We start from the raw sequence: 10,741 nt of genomic DNA on the forward strand, positions 1-10,741 counted from the left end.
TAGTAACCAAAAATAAACTTTACGCGGAAAACAGGTAATTTTTTTTTCGTTTGATTCCTTTTAATAAAGCGATAGAAAATAAAGACATAACCCAACAACTAAACTAACCGATATACAAATATATACACATGTACAACCTCAGCTGCACTCCCACGTCACGCGCACTCGCAGTGACTTCAAGTAGTGTGCCCGTAGGCAAATATGTACAGATCCAGAAGTGTAAGTAAAAGTAACAAAAGTACATTCATCCAAGAGAAAGTCGGCTCCAAAATGGCCTGAACAAAAGACCCCTATATCCGACAGACTCTCTATGATTCCTCATCAAAGAACCACACAAAAAGCCACACATCGGAAACCTACCCTGTCCCAAAAGTAAGACGAATCAGAGCTGTACACAAAACATGACGCGGCCTAACCTACCCTCCCAGTCCTGCTCATAGCTTCTCCTCCTCTCCCTCGTCGCTCGGCGAGTAACTGTCCCCACTACTGTCGGAGTCCGAGTCGGAATCCACCGTAATCATCTCGGTGTCCAAGTCCACGACCTCCCTCCTAACTGTCCTGCGCACCGTCCTAGTCAAGCCCGTCTCAACATCCACCTCTCCAGTAAGAATGTAACGCCCCGATTTCTCGGACGTCACGAAAAACCAAAAATCATGATTTTCACAAAGAATTTTCGCCGTCCATTTATTAATCTTCATTAAATGACAAAGATCCAATTATTACGAAAGTTCTCAGCGTTAAATATAAATCAAATAAACAAACGTGCGAGTAAGGAAAACGAACGATTGATATAAATCCAATAACTGAAATAATGTACGGTGGCCACACCCATGTGTGTAAACAAAACCACCCTAGTAATCTGACAAAATTGTTTACATTTGAAAATCAACTACAAGTACTTCAAAGTAAAATAAAAGCTCCAAAAATAAAACAGCGCTCTCAACCCAATCAAGGCCACTCGTTGCAGTCTGCATCTTCTCTGGCCCACATGTTGGAAGGCTCCGGCGTCTCCTCTCCTGGCTTCGGAAACTCAACTTTCATGTCCAGTTTCCACTGCCTCAATGCCTCCAAGCTCCACCCAAACCCTAATGGTACGGGATCCATGAGTCCCTGATTCAGCTCTTGCTCGGGTGGTGCAATGGGGCTCACCGGCTCCTCCTTCGGCACCAAAAGTCCCTCTGTCGGATTCCGGTACTCGGAAGTCACTGAAGGCTCGCTCCCCTCGCCTGACTCGTAGCCTGGCCCCTCACTAGGGTCCGACTCCGAACCGCTGAGAAAATCCATCCCTAAGGGGAGTCCAAAACGGAAGGGTGCGTGAGGAAACCGAATCTTCCCTCTGATAGGCTGAGTCTCAACAATCTGCCCAGCTTGGTCTCTTTTGAAGATGGTCGCGCCGCCGACGTACACGTTCTTCTCCTGGCGGTAGTCGACACCCCAGGCCGTGTCCTCATCAAAACTATGGAGATAAATCTCCCAGTCCTGATCCACTAGCTCCTTCCGGATCACCATCTGTTGGCGTTAAGCGCCCAAACAACAAATAGCAAATAGAGAGGGTCAACTTCTGACTCTCAAATATCTCTAGTCTCTAGCATGTTATAGACAATATAATATCATCATTAATCAACAGAACATAACTAAAAGGTTAATCACATAGCCTAAGTTTCAGTTAGTCTATGCGTCCTCACTTTTCACACAACCACCTTTCACCATGGATCCAACACCATTCGTCCAGCAGACGAACAACACCATGAGCAAAGCTCACAACATCATGGCGTTCCTTGGAACGACCACAACACACCATGGGTCAGACACCCACAAGTCATAACATCACGGTTCAAACCGCATTCACCCTCGCGTGCAAGTTATCCGTTTTGTCTCTAACGGAACCACTGTTCTCATGGTTCATAGTCCTAACCAGACCTATGTTCCACTAATCATAATTTACTTGCATGCGAGTAAACATCATAAAATCCTAGTCTTATGTTGCTACTTCAAGTAAATAGACAGGCATTTTATCTCATGTTATTGAAATTAAATAACATCATGCATAATTTCACTTAGCAAATAAGGCATACTTGAACTAGCATACATCAACTAACTAGTTCTATAGCATACTAAGAATTTATCATATTAACTTAGTAATAAATCATATATCATATCATCACTTAGCATAATATTGAATACTAATACTAAGCATGTTATCAACCACACTCGCATACAACTTCACATGCAGGAAAGCAGTAAGACTTCTCTAGACGAAAGTGCCCTCACCTTGGCTACGCTTTCCACGCGAGATCGAGTACGTTCGATCTAACCTTTCCGTGCGCGAACCTGCACGGACCAACAAACTAGGGTTAGAATTTGAAGGAAAAAGGAGCATCATTTCCCCCCTTCAAATATTCGAACCCCATCCCCAAAAACCAAACAATATTTCATCTTCTTCTTGTAAACAAGAAGAAAAAAATACTTGAGTTCACTACTTCCCGAAGGAAGCAGAGCTTAGTTACTATAGGAATTATTTCCTATAGAGGTCAAGAAGAACTCTGGAGAGGGAGAGATAGAGACTCACAAAAATTTGGAGAGCTCTGAGTTGTGATTTTCCCTTCACTAGAGACTCCTATTTATAGTGGAGGATGTGGAGGTAAAAATACGATAAAACCCTTAATTTTAGCCCAAGCTCAAGGGCAAAAATATAATTTTAATTAATTTTTATTCAAATTAATTACTTTTCCACTAAGCAAGTAACAAACTCCCCTAAATTCCCTCTAACAACCTTGGCCGTCCCCCCCTTCTAGTTTGTTAGGATATTTTTTTTTTTTTTTATTATTAAAACACTAAACACATGGAAATAATTTTCAAATTTGAAAAACCAAACCATTATCCTAACAAAGTTTCGGCCACTCCCTAGAAGAAAATATATCTTCAATTTTTTTTTCTTTTCTTATTTCCAAAATAACATTAAATCCAATTAAAAAAAATTATTTAAATAAAAACTCCAAAACACTTTATATTTACTTAACAAATAAATAAGTAAATCTCCTCCTCCAATATAATAGATATAAGTCTCGAAAATTCCCTTTTATGCATATTTTATGCACTACTCGAATTTCATGCATGTGCATGCATGCATATCGACTACTCGCGCCTTACGTAATAATTAATTACGTAATAAATTACTATACAGCCGATATAGTAACAATTTATCAGTAATTTCTCCTTACCGAATAAAACATCGTACTTTATATTATTCTTCAATAATACAAAACATAAATAAATCACCGGGTCTTACAAAGAACATCCTCCTCCACCACCCGAACCAGGGGATCCACACGGTAGCCGCGCGGTGGAGTAAAAGGAAAACGACGTGAGGCAAATGGAACAACAGACTCCCTCTTCGGCTGCACGAGCCTCGAGGACGACGCCACGTCGGTAGGATCAATGGCAGTAGCAGGAGGTGGTGCAACAGGTGTAGCAACATCAGCCTCGATCTCAGCTGGGTCCTCGTCATCGGAAGAAGATGAAGTCGGACGTGGTGCAGGTGGTCCTCGACCAGTACCTGGTCCACAGCGAACTGTAGGCGGCAAGTCAAAGCTCAACTCCTTACGTCGTAGCACTCCTCTCGTCAAGCGTCCACGCTCGTCTGTCCGGTCCTCCATGACCCTTCCCCGGTACGTCGCTCGGTGACCCGCAACATCGATCACCCAAGTGGTGGGGGAATCACGGTCCACCAACTCATACCTGATGTCACCGTGGCTCACCCCCTGGTGTCCAGCAATTCTCACGAACCCACAACAAAAGTCGACTTTTCCCCGTCTTTCACAATCATTTTCCCCTTTAGATTTCCTATGTTTTATTCGTTAATAAAAATGTTTCGAATTGAATTAGTCAAGTTATGAGTTTAATTTTCGAAGTCTAAGTCTCCCAAAGTCTCTAGTTTTCAAAATCTATTTCATTCTAAGTTTTCCAAAAACCCACCAAAAGCAATTCCCGGGGAAAGTCCAAGTAACAAACAAATGGCTAAGTCTCAAACCCCACGTTTGAACTTGCCTAGGGTTGTTTCCCCAACCCGAAACATCAACTATAACCAGTTCAATGATTCCCCACTCCGAAGTTGCGTCAAAACGCACAATCCAATAACATCTCAATATCATAAGTTATGGAAAACATCATAACCTTAATTCATCATCATACTCAATATCAAAGTAAAGCATAAGTCGAATCTATCGATGCCTATCATGCAATATTAGCTAAAAGGTAAGTTGCCCTAACCTCGAGCTGCTCCAGCCTCGTGGTCTAAATCTCCTTCACACACTTGCTCCGTAAAACCCAAAGTTCCTTCAACTGAACCTCGGAGAAAACAAAGCAGAAATCCAAACAAAATCGATTAGCTCGATCACACACCCCAAACCATTAACGATAGACAAAGCATTAAAGCTTCAGAATACAACAATCGAGTACGAAAAGATAAGTTTTCGAAAACGAAAAACTTCCCCCCCTTGACTAAGCTCTCGACCAAAAAGAGAAAAGAGCTCCGGCTCTTTTTCTTCGATCAAATCTGATTACAAGGTAGCTTTAGGGTAAAACTAAGGCAAAGAAACTGTCGGAAAAATTTTCGGACGATCGGATCGAAATACGGCTATCCAGGGGCGTTTTGGTCCAAAATAAAAGCTCAAAACCTCAAAGTTAACACTTCGGAAAACAAATTTGACAGCAATGTTCCTAACGACATCTGTAGCAACTAATCCTAAAGGCACGAAGTCGGATTGCGACTTTTCGACAATAAAGTTTCGAAATGTGCGCAAAAAGGGTTTTGAAATAGTTTTTCAGATCCTTGACAACTCGATCAAAATCGGCGAGTGTTCTAAACTCTTGGGCACGTACAGAAGATACCCCAAGCGAAAAATCAAGAAAAACGGATAGTTTTACAAAAAGCTCGAAACTTTGAGCACAGAAACGACTAAAGAAAAGCAGTAGAAACGATGATCGAGGTAAGAATCAAGCTAGTTACCTCGATACCTTGAAGTAGGAACGAACTGCGCGAAGATCGGTCAAGTTTCGGCGAAAAACTTTCTCTCCTCTTCCCCCCTTAAACTCGCGGCCTCAACATGGGAATGGAGAAGATATTTTGAATTTTTCAACTATTTATAGAAAGGTGAAATCGCGGGAAAATGAAAATTTCGCGATTCCGATTTTTGCAGCACATTCATCGGTGAAAAATGATCTCCAAAATCCCAAAAGCGGTGTAAGTTAATCTGTCCTGAAAAACGACTTTTTGCTGTGAAGGTCAGACGACAAAACTTCGTTCTGAAGAAAGATTGGAATCATCGAAACAAATCTGGCAACGCGGACGGAAACTTCGTTAAAAGCTCCGAATAGAAAAGTCTTCATCTAGTGATTGAATCTAGGGTTTTGAAGCAAAGAAATAATCGTCGTCGGACTTCCGAGAAGTGAATACTATCGTGCGTACAGTCCAGGGTTCCGAAATGAAACACTGGTCGAAGGAAAAATAAAGAGAACTTCTTATTTTCCCAAGGATTTGAAATCTCACTTAAACGAAGCTTTAAAAGCGAAATTAGCCTATTCTGGACACTCTCGCCATAAGGCAGGTGTGCAGACGACTCGCACTAACTCCTACAACAACTATGAAACATTCCTCCAGCAATTCCTGAACTTTCTTCTTCATTAATCTTTCTCGAACAGCGAACTCCTGTCACGCTTACACTGATTCTACGCGTGAGTCGGAAATTAAACTTGTTCTGTAAATCCAGGTCTTACAAAAGCGGCCTCTATCCAGGCTGGAGAAGGGTCAGCACGTGGTGGAGTAACTATCTCATTCACCACTTCAACATTTTCTTCTTCCTCATCTTCTTCTTCCTCTCCTTCCTCATCTTCTTCCGCTGGCTCCTCATGATCCTCTTCCTCTTCCTCCTCTTGAGGCATTCTTGCCGTGCATTCTTGATAAAGCTGAGTGATCCTATCCTTACTGAGTACAGGTGCAACTGGCAACCTCTTCTCAATAACATGGACTGGCCTCCTAGCTCTGTCCCTCACTACATGAATCAAAGAGCAAATCAAGTGAGGAAAGATGGGCCGATGCTTGTCTTTACTCCCGTTGTAGAGGGAATAAATCCGACCAGCAATGATTTTGGCCACGTCCATAGGATGGCCTCTCACAATGCAGTAGATGGCAACCATTGTGACCTCTCTAACTTCAGATTTGTTAGAGCTAGGAATGAGGGAATCCTGCAAAAATTCAGCCCAAACTCTAGCCAGCCCAAACAATGAGGGAATCCTGCAAAAATTCAACTGCTTCCCAGTCCCGCCCAGGCCTAACAATCACTGCCTTCATGTCCTCTAAGATCTCCGGTGACTTCTCCTTTAAAAGCTCATGATAGGTGGCCTTCTCGGGGAAGAACTCCTTCTCTTGGTCCTCCGTGAGGAGACCAAGATGCCTGCGAATGACTGGTGGATTGTAATCAATCACATCTCCCCTGAGCCAAGATGAATTCACTGGTGGCCTGGACCTGTCCTCTTGATTGTCAAAGTAGGTGTTCGTGTAGAACTCCCTCACCATGACCTCACAGGCAAACGGAATGGGGTTGACCCAATTCTTCCACCTCCTAATCTCCATGGCTTCTTGCATGCCCAAGAGGTCTCTCCTTCCCTCCCGATAAAGAACTCCCCGCTCCTTCACACACTCTTTGTGTGCTAGGTGAGATCGGTAAAACTCCTCCTTAATCGCTGATAGGAAGCGGGAGCGATCTAAGCTCCAGGAGGTGGAGGAAGAAGCTGCAGCTCTTGTGTTGGTTCTTGATCTTTTTCCAGGCATCTGCAAAATTATTAGCACATACACAAGCCATAAACGTTAGAGATGTTAGTTCAATAATAAAAAGAAATGAAAGAAGAAACTTTGTACAAAAATAAAAATTAAACTTCCTAAGAGCACCCAACAAGCCTCTTAGTGACTTTGGCAAAGAAGAAAATATCACCACTAAAGCACTTTCCAAAAATCGACTAAGAGAACCCATTGAGGCATTCTAACAAACACCTTGTAAGCAACAACTAAATCACACTTAACCACAACATCCTAACTACCCATTCCTCACAAATTCACAACCCCTTTCTAAATAAGCACAAAATCAACCCACTAAGAACATAAACAACCCACACCCAACTTGCATAAACAACAAATCACTCACCCCAAACCCCAATGAAGCATGCATTGCAAAACCCATGAACTATGATGAAGGGAAGTGGAAGATGGAACTTACCTTGACTTGAGAGTGAGTGGGTGCAAGTGGAATGAGCTTGATGCAATGCAAAACTTTGAAGCAAATGGGAGAGCCAAAGTGTATGCAAGTGAGAAATGAGAAGTAGAAATGGGGTATAGAGAGAGCGGGGTGCGTTTTTTATGAAGGAAAGGGAGTTAAGAGTGGGAAAATGAAAGGTTGGGGTTTTAAAACCCAAAATGTGGGCAAAAACACGAACAGGAGCGCTCGAGCGCTCGAGGGGAGCGCTTAGGCGCTCAAGCCAGCTCTAGAGGCAGTGCCTCTGCCACTAATTGGTGCCTAGGAGCTCATGAATTGCCGCCTAGGCGCTCAGCCCAATTTTTTCAAAAAAAAATTTACTTTTTTTTTTTTTGAAATTAAACAACTAAAATACTACAAAATTAAAAAAAGAAAAGAGAAAAATAAAAAGAATGGGTTGTCTCCCATTTAGCCCTAAGTTATAGTCCTAGGTGGACTCTCCTTCCTATGGTGTTAGGAAGGAAATTCCTTTCCATTGATTAACTTACCACAAGTGCAAGGAAGAAACCTTGCACAAAATCTTTGAAGTAGATCCTCCCATGAGGCTATGTCCTTCTGCTCATCAAACCAAGTTCTAGCCTCCCTCGTCAAAGAATGAGGGAAGAGTTTAATCTTCACTTCATCACTTGAAACACCCTCAATCTTAGCAAGGAAGCTAGCTTGGGTAAACTTCACCATGTGAGCATGTAAGTTCTCGTACTTGGTCCCCCCACACTTGTTACCACTAACAAGCTTGATGAGAGCCGGATGGAACTCATCAACTTTTTCATTAGCCTTGGGGGACTCTTTCGGAACTTTCGATTTTCTTCTAATCACATCATAAACAAAATTGTTATCATGGTTAGTCTCAATCATAGGATTAAAAACAGAAAACCGTACCTTTTCCTTACCAACACGGAGAATGAGGTGACCCTTGTCAACGTCAATCTTAGCTCTACCAGTAGCTAAGAAAGGTCGACCAAGAATGAGAGGAATCTTCTCATCCTCCTCCATATCAAGCACAACAAAATCCACGGGGAACACATACTTGTCTACCCTCACCATGACATCCTCCACAATCTCGTAAGGAGTCTTGAGGGATCGATCCGCCATTTGCAAGGATAGCATGGTTGGGGTAACCTCACCTAGGTTCAGCCTCTCAAACATGGTGAGCGACATCAAATTGATGCTTGCTCCTAGATCACACAAGGCTTCCACATCCGCCATGCCTTCAATTTCCACCGGAATTGTGAAACTTCCGGGGTCCCTTCTTTTCTTTGGCATCTTCCGCTGCAAAATGGCACTACATTCCTCCGTCATCAACACCGTCTCATCTACCCCCTTCAACCTTCTTCTCTTATGCAAAATATCCTTCATAAACTTAGCATATATAGGCATTTGTTCCAAAGCATCGGCGAAAGGAATACTAATGTGGAGCTTTCTGAAAACATCAACAAATTTTGAAAACTTCTTATCTAAGCTCTTCTTAGCCAATGCTTTAGGGAACAGAACCTTGCTAGTTTTAGGAGTAAGATCAACTTCCTCTCTCACCTTAATAGGCACAACTACTTCTCCTCCCACTATCTTCTCTCTCTTTTCTCCCTCTGTTTTTTTCTTCAATTCATTCATCACTCTCCCACTTCTAGTGGCTACAACAGAGGCATTTTCTTGCTTAGGATTGGGAATAGTGTCGGAGGGAAACTTACCTTGAGGTCTCTCGGCTATTTGCTTGGCAAGCTGGCCAAACTGATTCTCAAGATTCTTGATAGCCGCCTCTTGATTCTTGTAATTATTCTCCATCCGGTTGATGAAAGTTTCCACCAACTCTGCTAAGCTCTTCTTGGAACCACTACCTTCACCTTCTCCTCGCTCTTGAGGTTGTCTTGAGCTTTGGCCTTAGAATCCTTGGCTAGGAAATTGCCTTTGAAAGCCATTTCCTTGCCCACTATTACCTTGCCTCCAAGAAAAATTAGGGTGATTCCTGATGACCCTATTTTAGTAGTGTTTTTAGGGTCATTTCTTTGTTTGTTTTGAGTCTTTTTGTTGAGTCTCATGTAATGTTTCATGCATTCTCATGCATTTTTATCTTTTCTTGAGTCTTTATTTTGTTTTGGTAATTTAGTAGTTTTATAGGGAGTTTTCTTGCATTTTAAGTTAAGTTTAGGACTTGCATGGTTTTGTTGTATTTTATGAAGGACCTCTTGTGCTAATGAGCTCTTTGAGCTTCTAGAATCTTCCTTGACTTGTTGGTTAGGTTTGGAGAGCAGAAACTGAAGGAGAAAGAAGGCCAAGAGTGCATGGAATTGAAGGAGAACTTAAAGAGGATTGAAAAGAGGAGTTTCAGAAGCCAAAAAGTCCTTTTCAGGCGAGCTTAAGTGCCTAGGCGCTAGGAATGGGTGCCTAGGCGCCAATTAGGTCCAGAAGCATGTTTTTTAACATGCAATTGGCGCTCAGGCGCTCTGAATTGGCGCCTGAGCGCCCAGCCTCGTTTATTTTGCCTATAAATAAGGCTTAGGCCAATTTCTTTGATACATTTGGACATTTTTACTCATTTTTTATCAAGTGTGAGAGCTGAGGAGAACTTTGGGGCCAAGGGAGGCTTCCAACTTGTATTTTTTCTCAGGTTTTCTTTACATTTTCTTTATGAATTCACTAGCCATGAGTGGCTAGTTCCTTTTTGCTTTGGGTTAAGAGATTCTATGAAATTTTAGTTTGTTAAATCCTCTCTCTATGCATGAGTTCTTGATTTAATCTTGTATTTCAATTCCTTATTGCATGCTTAGCTTTGGTGCACCTTTGCTATAGGCTAGATTATAATCAAATGGAAGTTTGTTATGATTTAGGGACATGAATTGAAATAGATCCTTCTATACTTGCTTCTAGGCATAGAGTGAGGGTAGGGTTTTGTTGGCCTGAATATACATGCTTATTTACCTCTTATGCATGTTTAAGTACACTAGGAATTGGGCTTATCTTTCAGTTTGAGAGAATTACTTTTGTGAGGAATCAACTAGTAAGTACATAGGCTATAGCAACAAGAGATAAATCAAGGTTTCACATGCATAGGATAGGTGAACTAAAGTGGATTAGATGATCAACAACCCAAGGCAATTTTCTATCAATTGATTTTCACAAACTTTATCAACATTGCTCTTTTGCAAAACCTTAGTTACAATCAACCAAAACCAATTTCTGAATTTTACTGTTTTAAGAACTTGCAAACTTTAGGCTTAAATCAACAATTCTCACTCACAATCCCTGTGGTTCGATATTTTAAAACCCGGAGGTATTCGTACACTTGCGAATTGACCAACAATTCCTCCATCCTGGATTGTAAGTATTTGAAAATGGGTCATTCCGAGCTTGACCCATGGCCTTCACTTCCTCCTCCGGTCTAGTCTCTGTGCATTCTTCGCTTTCATGTGGTCCTCCACAAGTCACACACTCCAATTTGG

At 41.9% G+C, this 10,741-nt stretch overlaps 1 long non-coding RNA gene across 1 annotated transcript; it reads right to left on the reverse strand.

Moving 5' to 3' along the window:
- Nucleotides 1-1,036: 1,036 nt before the first annotated feature.
- Nucleotides 1,037-2,671, reverse strand: LOC130738208 (uncharacterized). The gene is made up of 3 exons (XR_009019263.1): nt 2,570-2,671; nt 2,272-2,331; nt 1,037-1,509 (listed from the first exon to the last, which is right to left on the reverse strand). It is a non-coding gene; the product is annotated as an uncharacterized LOC130738208 (long non-coding RNA).
- Between the last annotated feature and the right edge of the window lie 8,070 nt (nt 2,672-10,741).

Source organism: Lotus japonicus, chromosome 2 (genome assembly GCF_012489685.1).
Source record: "Lotus japonicus ecotype B-129 chromosome 2, LjGifu_v1.2".
Lineage (NCBI taxonomy): Eukaryota > Viridiplantae > Streptophyta > Magnoliopsida > Fabales > Fabaceae > Lotus > Lotus japonicus.